Source organism: Heteronotia binoei, chromosome 6, assembly GCF_032191835.1.
Source record: "Heteronotia binoei isolate CCM8104 ecotype False Entrance Well chromosome 6, APGP_CSIRO_Hbin_v1, whole genome shotgun sequence".
Taxonomy (NCBI): Eukaryota; Metazoa; Chordata; class Lepidosauria; order Squamata; family Gekkonidae; genus Heteronotia; species Heteronotia binoei.
This window is the reverse complement of record NC_083228.1, coordinates 27,689,109-27,702,254: the sequence shown is the minus strand read 5'-3', so window position 1 is coordinate 27,702,254 and position 13,146 is coordinate 27,689,109.

Sequence of the window (13,146 nt, the reverse complement as noted above, 5' to 3'; positions counted from 1 at the left end):
GGTTTTTTGTTAATTATTTCACAGTTTTTGCTCGGATTCAGACTTTCACTGTGATACTCTAGGTGTCCCGATCATGCCATCCTAAGCAGTTATATACTTCTAAACAACTTGATCCATAAGGAGGTAATTCTGCCTGCCCAGGCCTGGATGGCTCACGCTGCCCAGATCTTGTTAGATCTTAAAAGCAAAGCAGGGTCAGCCCTGGTTAATACTTGTAGCAAGAAACTGGGACCAGGGAGGTTAGCTGCGAAAGCCGACCAACACAAAACCCCTCTCCATGTGATACAAATGCAAACTATTAACAATGTAAACACATTCAAGTGTTTACTAACACATTTTTAAAGTGATAGACAATGTCCAAAATTAAGCAAAATAAATACAGCCAAAAATCCTTCCAATAAACAAAGCACACGCTGTTTCCACTGTTGCGTAGAACAATGTCCAAACACGTAACTTTAATGACAGTTTGAAGACACGTAGAAAAACAGTCCTATATCATTTAGAGTCCTCAGACTCTTCTTCCCGGGACCATCTTCCTAATGATTAATGCAGTAAGTAAGTGGTGCTTTTCAATGTCTGATTTCTCTCATATTGGAATGTAACATTTTCTCACTTCCTTAATGTTCTCATTTCTTCCCTCGAACGCGTTACAAATTACCTTCACACATAGCGTTCCACCAGGTGTGTCCTGCCTTACTGGTTAATACTTGTGTAAGAGACCATCAAGGAAGTCAAGAGTTGCTATGCAGAGGCAGGCAATGGTGAACCAGCTCTGTCTGCCTCCTGCCTTGAAAACCCTAAGGGTAAGGGTTGCCATAAATTTATTTTTTATTTTTATTTTATTTGATTTATATCCCGCCCTACCCCACCGAAGCGGGCTCAGGGCGGCTGTTATGACTTGACATACTTTCTACCAATCTTGCTTAGCATGGCACTGTTCAATTAAAAATCCTGTCTTGAGGGTTTAGGATGACAACTAACCAGGCATATTTGGAAATAAATTCTTGGGAAGCCCTGCTAGCACTGTATAATCTCTGCACTAATATGGAATTGGGTAATGTCAGGGACATGCCATAGATGGAATGGGACTTAGCTTCCTGAGCATCAAGCCTTTGTTGTGCCTTTGATGCTGGAATAATGAGCAAAGGAGGAAGATATAACTTGTGGCATTTACCTAATAGTGCTCTGTTCAGAACTCCCACAGGTCCTCAGGATATGCATACCGGAGCAGATTGCTCTCCAGCTGAGGGTACAGGGACATGGCATGCTGTATGGAAGGGGAGAGATTTGCATTGCAGCCCTAAGCATGTTGTTGGCTTACAGATAAATCCAGTTGAGGTTAATGGGTCTTACTAGTAACTGTTTAGGAATAGCAGCCTTTGTGTACTACATCTGGACTACACAAGTTATATTAAATACCAGAAAAAATCACATCACACCCTCCAACTAAGCTCCTTTACTCTGTCTCCTTTATCAGGCAAATTGAAGATCCAGGGGAAAAATCAACTCCAAAGATAAAAACAAACTTCCCATTCTCTCAAATTTATGACAACCCCAGCAAGTGAGGAGCAGAGCTAGTTACTGTTGCCTTCCTCTATAGTTTTTCTTGAAGGTTTCCCATCCAAGTATTTTACCAGGCCTGACTCTGCTTAGCTTCCAAGTTCTGATGAGATTGGGCTATATCATACCACCTTCACTCCCACTACTCTACTATTTACCAGACTATACTAAAGCAATGGGCCAGGTGAGTCCTGCCTTACTTTTTAAAAAGCATATCTACTGATACAGCCTTCAGGTACTCTCTGTTGCTACAAGTGGAATCTTGGCATCAGGTTGTGTTGTCTGAGAGGAAAAGTTCTGTGACAAAATCTGTAGAGATGGTTCTTCATGGCCCAGATGGCATAGGCAGGGGCTGCAACAACCCTTGGGTCTCCCTGTCAGAAATCTGGCTTGTCATGCTAGATACTAGGTTACAATGGCTTGGACCCAAAGCCACCAGAAGTTTATGATGAGGAGATGCAGTGTTTTATACTGCCTAACATGACCAGCAGGCTTGGAGTCATGGCTGTGTTGCAGGAGTTTAGGCTGGAGGGTTCAGGAGGGATGTAGAACTGACCCAGGTGAGCAAGGAGCCCTTGGTCATCTGAAAAGCCTGTGGGTGGTTTTGTGGCCTGGTGTGGTGCCTGGAAATATGCTTGGGCAATCTTGTCTTCTTGCTCCTGGTTCTGCATGAGGTCTCATGAAGTAGCTCTGCAAAATTCTCTAGCTGGAGCACTGTTGCTAATAGGCATGCAGAGCCTTCCAGAAACAGTAAATGAATTGGGACCTGCAGTCTGTGATGAGGTGTTCAGTAAGTCCATGGAGACCAAAGATGAACTGCACAAGCAGTCATGCTGCCTCCTATGTTGAAGGGACGCCCATGCATGGAATGAAATGACTCATGATAGTGAAAAGGTCGGCCAGATTTAGAAAGAACGTTGCATTTGTCTTTGATGGGCAGACTAATAAGCCTTAAAATGATGATTTTACCTAAGATTTTGTTTGTTCACAGAATTTTTCTATTAACATTCTAAGATTCTCAAAGAATGGCAAAGAATTATGAATTATGTATGGTCCTTTAAAAAATGTACAGCTCTGAGTACACTTCAGAGACAAAAACAGGATGGAGGCATCATGTGTCCAAATACTGAGATTTATTATCAAGCGATCAAATTGAGATCCATATCAATAAAAATACACCTTGACACTGGAACAGGAAAGCTCAATGGTTGGTTTGTCTTATTTACCAGGGCTTTCAAATAAACCTAAGAAAATATAAAAACTTTAAAATATCCCAGTAAATTAATGGAAAATATTTTGATAGTTTGAAACAAGCTACCTAGGTATTTGAGTTATTTGATCTCTGCATTTGTACCTTTTGTGTAAAATTCTGACTTTCAAATTGTTATACTGCGGACAAGCTGGATTTCCAAGAACTGTTCTAGATTTATAGATGTAGTTTCTATGGAACAGTGTATGTCTGTGAATGAAGTGAGAAAAACTTTGATATTTCAATATTTTTCATTAAGATATTTGTAAACACTAAAAAAAGCTTAGCACAAGAGATGTATTTCAGTTTAACAGAGTTATAAAATCTAATATATAAAATAAAAGATAAAAGGCTGTCAGCTACATGAATGCCTGTTGAAAAATACCAAGAAAAGAACCAATATACGGTAAAAAAATGAGAAAAACTTTCAACTGGGCCTGCAAAAGCTATTAGCATTAACATTGCAAAATGTAAAATATTTTTGCCATTACACTCCTTGTAAATTGAACAAAATGTTCAGTTGGACTGATTGTAAATGTTGAAAATGTGGACATCGGACCATATTTTGTTGTACTCCCTCTTCACTGAGAATGTTTGCCCTAAAATAAACAGCTTGACAGCTTACAAATTACCTTTGATATCTGAAGTAATACTGTTTAGTTTAAATTGAGATACTGAGTACAAATTAGCTGCTAAACTGCTAATAGCAAAGAATTGGGAAAATACAATAAATGTTAGCATTTGGATTCAAAAAGTATGATATTTGCTGAAATTATCCGAATTAACTGAGTTTGTATGCTTAAGAGATGGAAGACAGGCAACCTCGCTTTTCAAGTAAGCATTAGCAACTTTTGTTTTTGGAAACATTTACTCTTCCTTGAAAGTTTTTTGTGTGTTTATATGTAAAAATTGTTATAATATTTTACAGTTGGTAATATTTATAGTAAGTCTCATAAAGATCTATAGTTAAGTTGTATCACTAAACTTTTAAAACATATTTGTTTATTGTCTTATGTAACTGAAAATGGAATACGACAAGCATTAGTAACCATTTTCTCAACTTGTATTTATAAAAATGTAAAACAGATATGTATTTTGATGTGATTGCTTTTACTGAGTTCTGAAATTTGCTTCCTCTCTCTCTCTCTTGTGTATACATATGAATGTATATATATACACACATGTTTGTGTGAGTGTGTATACACACACATATATTTGTTGTTAAAAGAACTGTGAAAGAGTACTGTAGTTTTTCAAATTAAAAAAAATTACAAGTAATGGATACTCCCAAAAAATGCTTAGGTATTAGTTGCATAAGACAAGACAATTTCCTCCACCCTATATTGACTGGGTATAAAGCCCTAAGAACACAATGCCCCATGAATGGTTATAGATTCCAAACTCGAAAGCTACTCATTGCAGAAGAGAAAGTACAGAGACTTGGTAAGAAAAGGAAAACCTGTAAGGAATATAGAAACTTTGTACCTCACCAAATCCTCCATAACAACTGCTTAAAGGAATCATTGTACCAGTCCATAGATGTTAGTCAGATTAGAAGATGGAGGAACCTTGTATAGTTATATTCTGTGCAAAACTATGAATCCAACTACACACCATGACATGAACTTCCGATGCCTTTTCTGGTGCCAACTGTTGACAAGCCTTTGCTGATTGTATCTTAAGGACCACCACAAGAAAACCTGGATCTAGGAGCTGGATCAATTTGAGCTCCCAATTATTGTGAAGGAATTTGATAGAGTACAAAGTACTGGCCGTAATGCAACTTGGACAAAAACAAATGATAATCAGGACCACCAAGAATGTATTGGGATCAAAGTAAAAGCCACCAAAGTGTGGCCAGAAAACTGAATCTCAGATATATCTCCCTTTTAAATGATCTTTGTTTATGTGGGAAAGGAGGCCTCATCATGCTCACCAGCCTGCTAGCAAATCTACATGTTGCATCTTGAAGCTTGGGGTCCAGGAGTGTAGGACCATCTCTTGCTGCCATGTCTTGTGATGCAAAATGTCTATATTGTTACTGTAAAAAGTTATCAGGTTAATATGAATATTCCAGAATGAGGTATCAGTGCTATCTGTGAGAGGTACCTCCTATAAAGCTGATAGCTGGGGCAGACATCACTCCTGTGACATGGACCTTGGTGACTAATCTATGATTGATGGTGGTGGAAAGTGCCATCAAGTGACTTATGGCGACCCCGAAGGGTTTTCAAGGCAAGAGATATTTCAGAGTGGTTTTGCCATTGCCTGTCTCAATGTCACAACTGTGTTATTTCTTTGAAGTTTCCCATCCAAATGCTAGCCAAAGCCAACCCTGCTTAGCTTCAGAGAGCTGACAAGATTGGACTAGCCTGAGTTATCCAGATCTATTATTAGTTGACTATTAATTGTAAGGATCAAAATATCCCTTCCCTCTGGGAGCTCCATCCGGTTACACCAAGGTCAAGACAGTCAGCACTTTCCCTGACTTATCTTTCTCAGGTTTCCTGAACTGAAAGTAAAAGCTTCCTAAAGAATCCCTTATCCCACCACAGTTTAGAAGCTTCTGACCAAAGCAACTGATAGCCTTTGAGAAATCCATTTGAAAGATCTCTAAATTAGGCTGTGATAATTTGAGGGATTACCTGTGGGGTGTGGGGAATGGATATGATACAGTTTGGATATCTGAATCTGGAGAGGAAAGGTAGTTCCCTTAGAAGCATGATGTGAAATCCTGTCCTTAGGATTGATGCTTGGGAGACACCAGAATTAGTATCTGTGTATGGACCTCCTGGGACTTATACTACTGTCTGAAGGACCCCTGAGATCTTTAGTTGCCCTACTGATGACAGGTGGTTCATTTCCAGCCTGGGGTTGGAGAAAGCTCTAAGATCAGGAATTTGCTGAGTGAGGGACAGCCTGCTCTCTCTCAGAGAAACAGGCATGGCCCATGTCATATCCTTGGTACCACAAGTAAATTGAAACCCTCCAACATCCTCTGGACCAGTGCAGTGGTCCCTGAATCCCACAGATCTTCATCGTGGTCTCTGTGCAGTCCCACACATGGGTCTTGCCTTCAGCAACAGATCCTAACCAAGGAGACTCCAAAAGCTCATTTGAGCATTATTTTTGGCATGCTTTCCGGCTCGCCCTGAGGAGCAGGCACCAACTGCGCATGCCTGGAGCGAGCGGAAAGTGCCCCTCCCACTCAGTTTCTTCCTAACGGGCGCTTGGACAACACCTACCTCGTTGCATTCTTCTCCTTAGCTCGTTCTTCTCTTCGTCTCGGGTGGTATCGTATTCTTTCTTCCCTACTATTTCGTCCCTGTTTTTATTTTTTTTAAAGAGCCTTATTCTGTGCTTTTCTTTCCTTTTCCCCTTCCCCCCCTCCCTTGCCCGGAGCGTATGGAAGGGAAAACGACATTTAAAAAGTGTTGCTGCTGCGGAGCTAAAATCCCGTCCACTGACGGTCATTCCCACTGTCTTTTCTGCCTTGGGAAAGCCCACAGGGTCGACTGTTGCACCCATTGTGCTAATTTTGGCAAGCAGGCGTAAAAGAACAAGGCCGCCAGTCTTCAGAGCTTTCTCCTTGAAAAGTCTCTCCGGGCTATGCCCACTTCCAGCAATTCGCTGCCTCCCCCATCTAGAGAGGGAGATTCGGCTGCATCGGCCAATGTGGCATCGCTATGAAAGCATAAGTCCAACAAATCCGCTTCCCGTCATTCCAAGTCTGGTCACAAGTCTAAGAAGTTGAACCGTCACTTGGATCCATCTTCTTCGGCAGTCAAGAAACATCGGGAGTCTACAGCCAAGACCAGCAAGCCTTCTACTAAGTCTGCACCTTCGGCTTCGATGGCTTCGACTTCCACCTCGACTCCGATGGCCTCGACTTCGACGCAGTGTACAATCCCAACACTGTTGCCTGCAGAACTCACAGCTCCCACTGACGTCATCACTGAGATGCCCCAGCTCACTTGATCCGCAGATGTGATTCCGATCCCATCCAGATCTCCATTACTCCACGGCTCCCTGCCTCTGGATATCCTGGAACCGAACCCTAGGCATCTTTTGGATTAGAATGCATTCCGGGACATCGGGATTTCTCCCCTGTATAGAGAACTGAGCACGTATCAAGACATTGGGGTTTCTCCCCTGTATAGAGAGCTTTATGAGTCATCCACCCAAGTCTCAACCAAGCTTTATAGAGAAATGTCTACTCAATTATTGACTCGGGACTACAGGGCACCTCTTGACAGATAACTTTCTCACTGATCTCCGCCATGACTACCATTATGATTATTCCTCAGCCTCGAGATCGCCTTTGCCTCGGTACCGTAGCGCTTACAGGTTTTTCTCCAGATCTCCTTTACATGGAAGACTTCAGCGGTCTCGGTACTGTGATTACACTGAGTACAGGCACTCTAGGAGTCAACATACTTCACCCACATATGTACCTTGTCTCCAAGCCTTGGCCTCGACCTCCACCTCGGCTCAGCCTCCTAGGTCTCCGATCCGGGCTCCTCATTCACTGATCGTGACAACTTCCTCGGCTCCAATCTGAGCCCCTCACTCACCGGTGATAACCATGCCCTTGACTCCTATAGCACAACCAACAGATCCCAGTAAACGGCCGTCTTTCTTAACTTCGAACCAGCCTCTGCTACCTCCAGATGACTCCAACTCAGAATCTGTGAGTTCTAGGTCCTCTGGCTCCGATCAATCTAATTCTCCAGCCTCCTCTGGCTCTGACACGCCTCACCCTGACCGCCTTTCTCCATCCCATGGCTCTAAGGCCTATCTCAACCTAATTTCCACCATGGCGGAGGCTCTCAATGTCACCTTACCCTCTGACACCCCGGCGGTCACTGATGTGGTGCATGACTTAGTGCAATCCGACCTGCCTGCTGGATCTTTACTGCCAATGCTCCCTATATATCTTGAGGGACTTAAGGAAGCCTGGGACAAGCCAGCCTCCATCGCACCTACTCCTAGGAGGTTTGACTCTCTTTATCGAGTCCATGCCTCGGATTCGAAGTTTCTCTCCTCTCACCCTGCTCCCAAGTCTATTATTGTTCAGTTGGCTTCAAAGACAAAACCCTCACGACACCCTTCTGCATCAGACCGGGAAGGGCGTAAACTCGACACCCTAGCATGAAAGATCTATGGCCTGGCTACCACCAACTCTAAGATTAATAATTATTTGGCTTACCTTTCAGCTTATGTTTTCAACCTTCTCAACCAATTCATACCCAATTCCAACTTTACCGGACGCTTCTCAAAAGCTGGCTCATCAACTGGTTTCAGAACTCTCCAGAGTCCGTAAACAACAAATAAATACCATTCGGCATGCAGTGTCCTGCTCCTCCCGGGTCATCAGTAGCGCTTCAGTGCCATGCATGGCTTTGCTCAATCAACCTTCAGACTGACATCAAGCAAAAGATTGAGGATCTACCGTTTGACGGTCAAGGGTTGTTCCATGCATCCACAGACAAGGTCCTTACATCTGTTGACGATGGCCGTAAGCACGCTAAATGCCTAGGTGTCACCCAGCAACAGCAGTCCCAAACTTTCAACTGCTCCCGGCCATGGAAACAGCCTTTTCTGAAATGTCAGCGTTCCCCTAAACAATCAGAATACTGGCGTCGGAAGAGACCCCAAGGCAAGCAACCCTATCAGTCCTACCAACAAAAAACACGCCCGCTGCCAAGCAAGAAGACTACACCACCCTCCAGACAGTCTCTTTGACTTTCCCCTCCTGCTCTCTCCAGGCCACACAAGGCTTTCTCCGTTCCTCAGGACTTGGCAGAAGATCACCACAGACACCTGGGTACTCACTATAATTCGAATAGGCTACTCCATAGAGTTCATTTCACCCCCTCACCGTCACCATTTCATCTTAACTCCTCCATCCCAATTTCTTCATGAGGAAATCCCAGATCTCCTTCGCAAGGAGGTTATAAAAACCGTTCCCCTCCACCTTCGGAAGATGGGATTCTACTCCAAATACTTTCTAGTCCCAAAACGAGACAGAGGCAGATGTCCAATTCTAGATCTCAGGAAACTCAACGAACAGATAACTGTGTCTTCAAGATATCACCATCTTCCCATAGCTGGATGACTGGCTCCTGACTGCTCAGTCACCTCAACAGCTCGAACGGGACATTCAAGTCACGCTATCACTTCTAGCATTTTTAGGTCTGTGTGTGAACTTTGCCAAGTCACAACTCACCCCTATCCAGGACTTACAGTTCATAGGTGTTCACTTTTGCACACGTCTTCATATGGTTTTCCTTCCTCTTCCACGCAGTCTACAACTCATAGCGACTGCCACTGCTATTCTTCAATCTCCAACTCAACCTGCTGTCGTGTTTCAACGTCTTCTGGGATACATGGCAGCAGCTACATCCATCATCAAATTCACCAGTCTTCGGATGAGGCCTCTGCAACTTTGGTTTGTCCGCGCCTTCCACCATCACAGGCAGCCCCAAACCATGATTCTCACTGCACCCAAGGAGGTCCTCCTTTCTCTTCACTGGTGGACCCTTCAGCCCAACTTGCTTCAGGGGATGCCCTTCATCCTGCCTTCCCCTACTGCAAATGTTACCATGGATGCCTCGAAGTGGGGTTGGGGAGCTCACTTGGAGGACAAGACTGTCGGGTCTGTGGTCTCCTGCAGAGAGAAAATTCCACTTCAGCTGCTTGAAGCTAATAGCGGTGAACAGGTCCCTTCAATCCTTCCTTCCTTCTCTGATGGGTTGTCATGTTCAAATCACATCAGACAACATGGCAACCGTCTTCTACATAAACAGACAGGGAGGAACGAAGTCTCTTCGACTTTGCCATCTCTCTATTACCCTTTGGAAAAAGTGCATCAAGCACAACATTTACATCGCTGCAATCCATCTTCCTAGAGTGAAGAGTACTCTAGCAGACTCTCTCAGCCAGGTTTGACTGGATGACCACGAATGGTCACTCAACCCTGCACATCTTCACTGCATCTTCCATTGCTTTGGGAGCCCCAGTGTAGATGTCTTTGCCACACGACTCAACACCAAATACCGTCGCATCTACGCGAGGGGGAGCAACAATGCATTTCTCCACGTTTGGATGGGAGGCCTCCATTACCTGTTCCCTTCATTTCCACTCATTACACACTCGATTTTCAAGATCACCCGAGATCAGACAGACTGCATTCTCATCACTCCATGGTGGCTGAGACAACCGTGGTTCACGAGGCTTCTTCAGCTATCCCGCCACTCCTATCATTGTTTCCCTATGGTACCCAACCTCCTCACTCAACATCAAGGTCAAGTCTGGCACCACAGTCCTCAGATTCTACACCTCACAGCATAGAGGATCCGACCATAACAGTGCCTCCGGAAGTGCAACAGGTTATCTTCAACGCTAGGAAACCATCCACTAGACATTCCTACCTTCTCAAATGGAAGCGCCTCTCTGCATATGTACAATCTCATGACATTAATCCAGACATCGCTCCTATCCCCTTTATTCTACAGTACTTATTGTCATTACAAGCTTCAGGACTTAATTACTCTTCACTAAAGGTTCATTTGTCCGCCATCTCATTGTTCCATGTTCCTGTTGGTGGTCAGACATTTTTTCCCATCGTTTATCTAAAGGGACTTCTACATCTACATTTCCCAGTTAAACACATTGTTCCTGCTTGGAGTTTATCTCTACTCCTAGCTCAGCTTGTTAAACCTCTTTTTGAGCCCTTAGCATCTGTTGACTTACATTTACTTTCTTGGAAGACTGCCCTTTTGGTTGCCCTCACCTCTGGTAAGTGAGCAAGTGATCTGTGTGCCTTCCTCTCTGATCCACCTTATACTGTCTTCCATTGTTCCAAGGTAGTCCTTCAGACGGACCCCACCTTTCTACCGAAGGTCGTCTCCCCTTTCCACCTTTCAAGTGCTACCTCCTTACCAGCTTTCTTCTCAGATCCCAAGGACTCAGGTCAAAGTATACTACATACTCTCGATGTGAAGAGAGCCTTATCCTTCTATCTTGCACGTACACAACCTTTCCGAAAGGACACTAATTTGTTTGTAGCCTATGGCAAGTCCCATAAAGGCTCCAAGATATCCACCCAAAGACTTTCCAAATGGGTGTCTAGTGCAATTCGGTTGTGTTATGAGACTGCTAAACAACCGTTAACCTGTCGGACTCAGAGCTCATTCTACTAGAGTCGTCTCGACGACTTCAGCATTTCTGCACAGAGTATCCTTGGAGGACATTTGTGCTGCTGCAACCTGGTCCTCTCCGTCCACGTTCGTCGCTCATTATGCCCTGGACGTTCATGCTAGACGTGATGCCTCCTTCAGCCAGGCAGTCCTCCACTCAATCTTTCACTAATCCTGCTCCAAGTGAGTGCAAGGTGAGTGCTCATATGTGAATTAACTATTATGTTTGCCACCAATTGCCAGCACCCACCTCCTGTGTTTAGCTTGTTAATCACCCATGTGTGGGACTGCACAGAGACCACGATGAAGATAAACAGGTTGCTTACCTGTAACTGATTATCTTCGAGTGGTCATCTGTGCAGTCACACATGCCCACCCAGCCTTCCCCTCTGCTGGCTCTTTGCTTTTTGCTGCACAGATGTCAATAGCGGCTGGAAAAAACTGAGTGGGAGAGGTGCCTTCCGCTCGCTCCAGGCATGCGCAGTCGGTGCCTGCTCCCCAGGGCGAGCCGGAAAGTGCACCAAAAATAACGCTCAAGCAAGCTTTTGGAGTCTACAAGGTTAGGATCCGTTGCCGAAGGCAAGACCCATGTGTGTGACTGCACAGATGACCACTCGAAGATCATCAGTTACAGGTAAGCAACCTGTTTTTGCCAGAGTGCCAGGAGCCAGTATTGATGTTTGTCTCTGCAATCTAATATAAGAAAAATAGCATCTCTGTAGCATTCCCTACTGAGGTTCTGTAAGGTGGACCCATGCCATCATCTTGAAAAATGTATGGAAAAAAGCTATTGGAAGAATAAGAGCATATTGCCCACTTATGGCTGTGTAAAAAGAACATTGCTGTTCAGAAACTGGCAACCTCTTAGATCCCAATTCTCTTACTACAAAACTGCCTCATACTGAATCAGATCATGTCTGTCAGGCTGATAGGTTGAACAGAGTCCAGTGTTTCCCCTTTCAATCCTTATCCTGTAGAATAGTCTAAAAGATGAATATGGCTAGGATCCTATAATGATTGTAGCTTTGGTAGTTCAACTTTCTCTGACTGAGAGGAGGCTTGTAAGTGATCAGCCACTACTGAATAAAGATCTGAGAGATATGGGACCTGAAATGCTTGTCCAGACAAGAATTCCAGGTAGCTGACAAAGGGAGCTTTGGCTGTTGAAAGCTTATATCCTGAAAATCTTGTCAGTCTCTGAGGTACTACTAGGCTTGAATTTAGCTGTTCAGCAACATCTACATCTGAACATTTCACAGTTCAGGCTTCCTTTAGTGCTGCATAAGCCATATAAGACCCCTAACACATGTTCTTAGGATTGCAGCCTTAGTTTTTGACCAGCAGAAGTGCAAATAACTCAGTACTAAGAACACAAGTGTAAATTGTTGCAGCCACTCCTACTTTTATATGTATGCTTAGTTTTTTGTCATCTGAGAGGCAGGAAAAAGAGTTGAAAATAGAAAATAAAAGTTTTGGGGGAAAATAAAAGATTGTAACAAAATTATTATTTGGACAAAAACAGTTAATGTATTTATATGCCTCCTCCAATGTAGCTTAAGAGGGGGATTGTTTCAGACTCCTGACATAAATAGGATTGATGTAGTGTACTCTTGACGCATGCAAAACCTTTTTATGTGCATCTTCAAACTCAGTGTACTTCTTAAATTCGTATTTATATACTTTCAGAATTAAATTCTATGTCTTTTCATATTTGTGCCTCCGTGGGGAATCTTAATTGTTCCTGGTTGGAAGTCTCTGAACTGAAGCAGCAGGAGGAGAGTGCCTCCTAGCTCAGAGATAGGAAGCTGCAAGTTGTTCCTGCTTCGTACTCTGATAGGAGTATTCTTAGATAAGTCAAAGATGCCCTCCAAATCCACAGGTAGCAAGGAAAGATAGTTACGCTCATTATTCATTGAGAGTTCTCTGCAGTGTGGGACTCACAGAAGAACTCAACAATGAAGAATCATGGTAAGTGCAATGTTCTGACTGAATAAATGCATTTGGAACTGATTACCATGATGTTACTATTATCAATCTCAAGGGCAGCCTAATTTGTGAATCTATTAGTAAACTGTTTTTGACCTGGTTGAAATCAATGTGCAATCAATAAATATGTTGCAGTAAACAAATAACTAT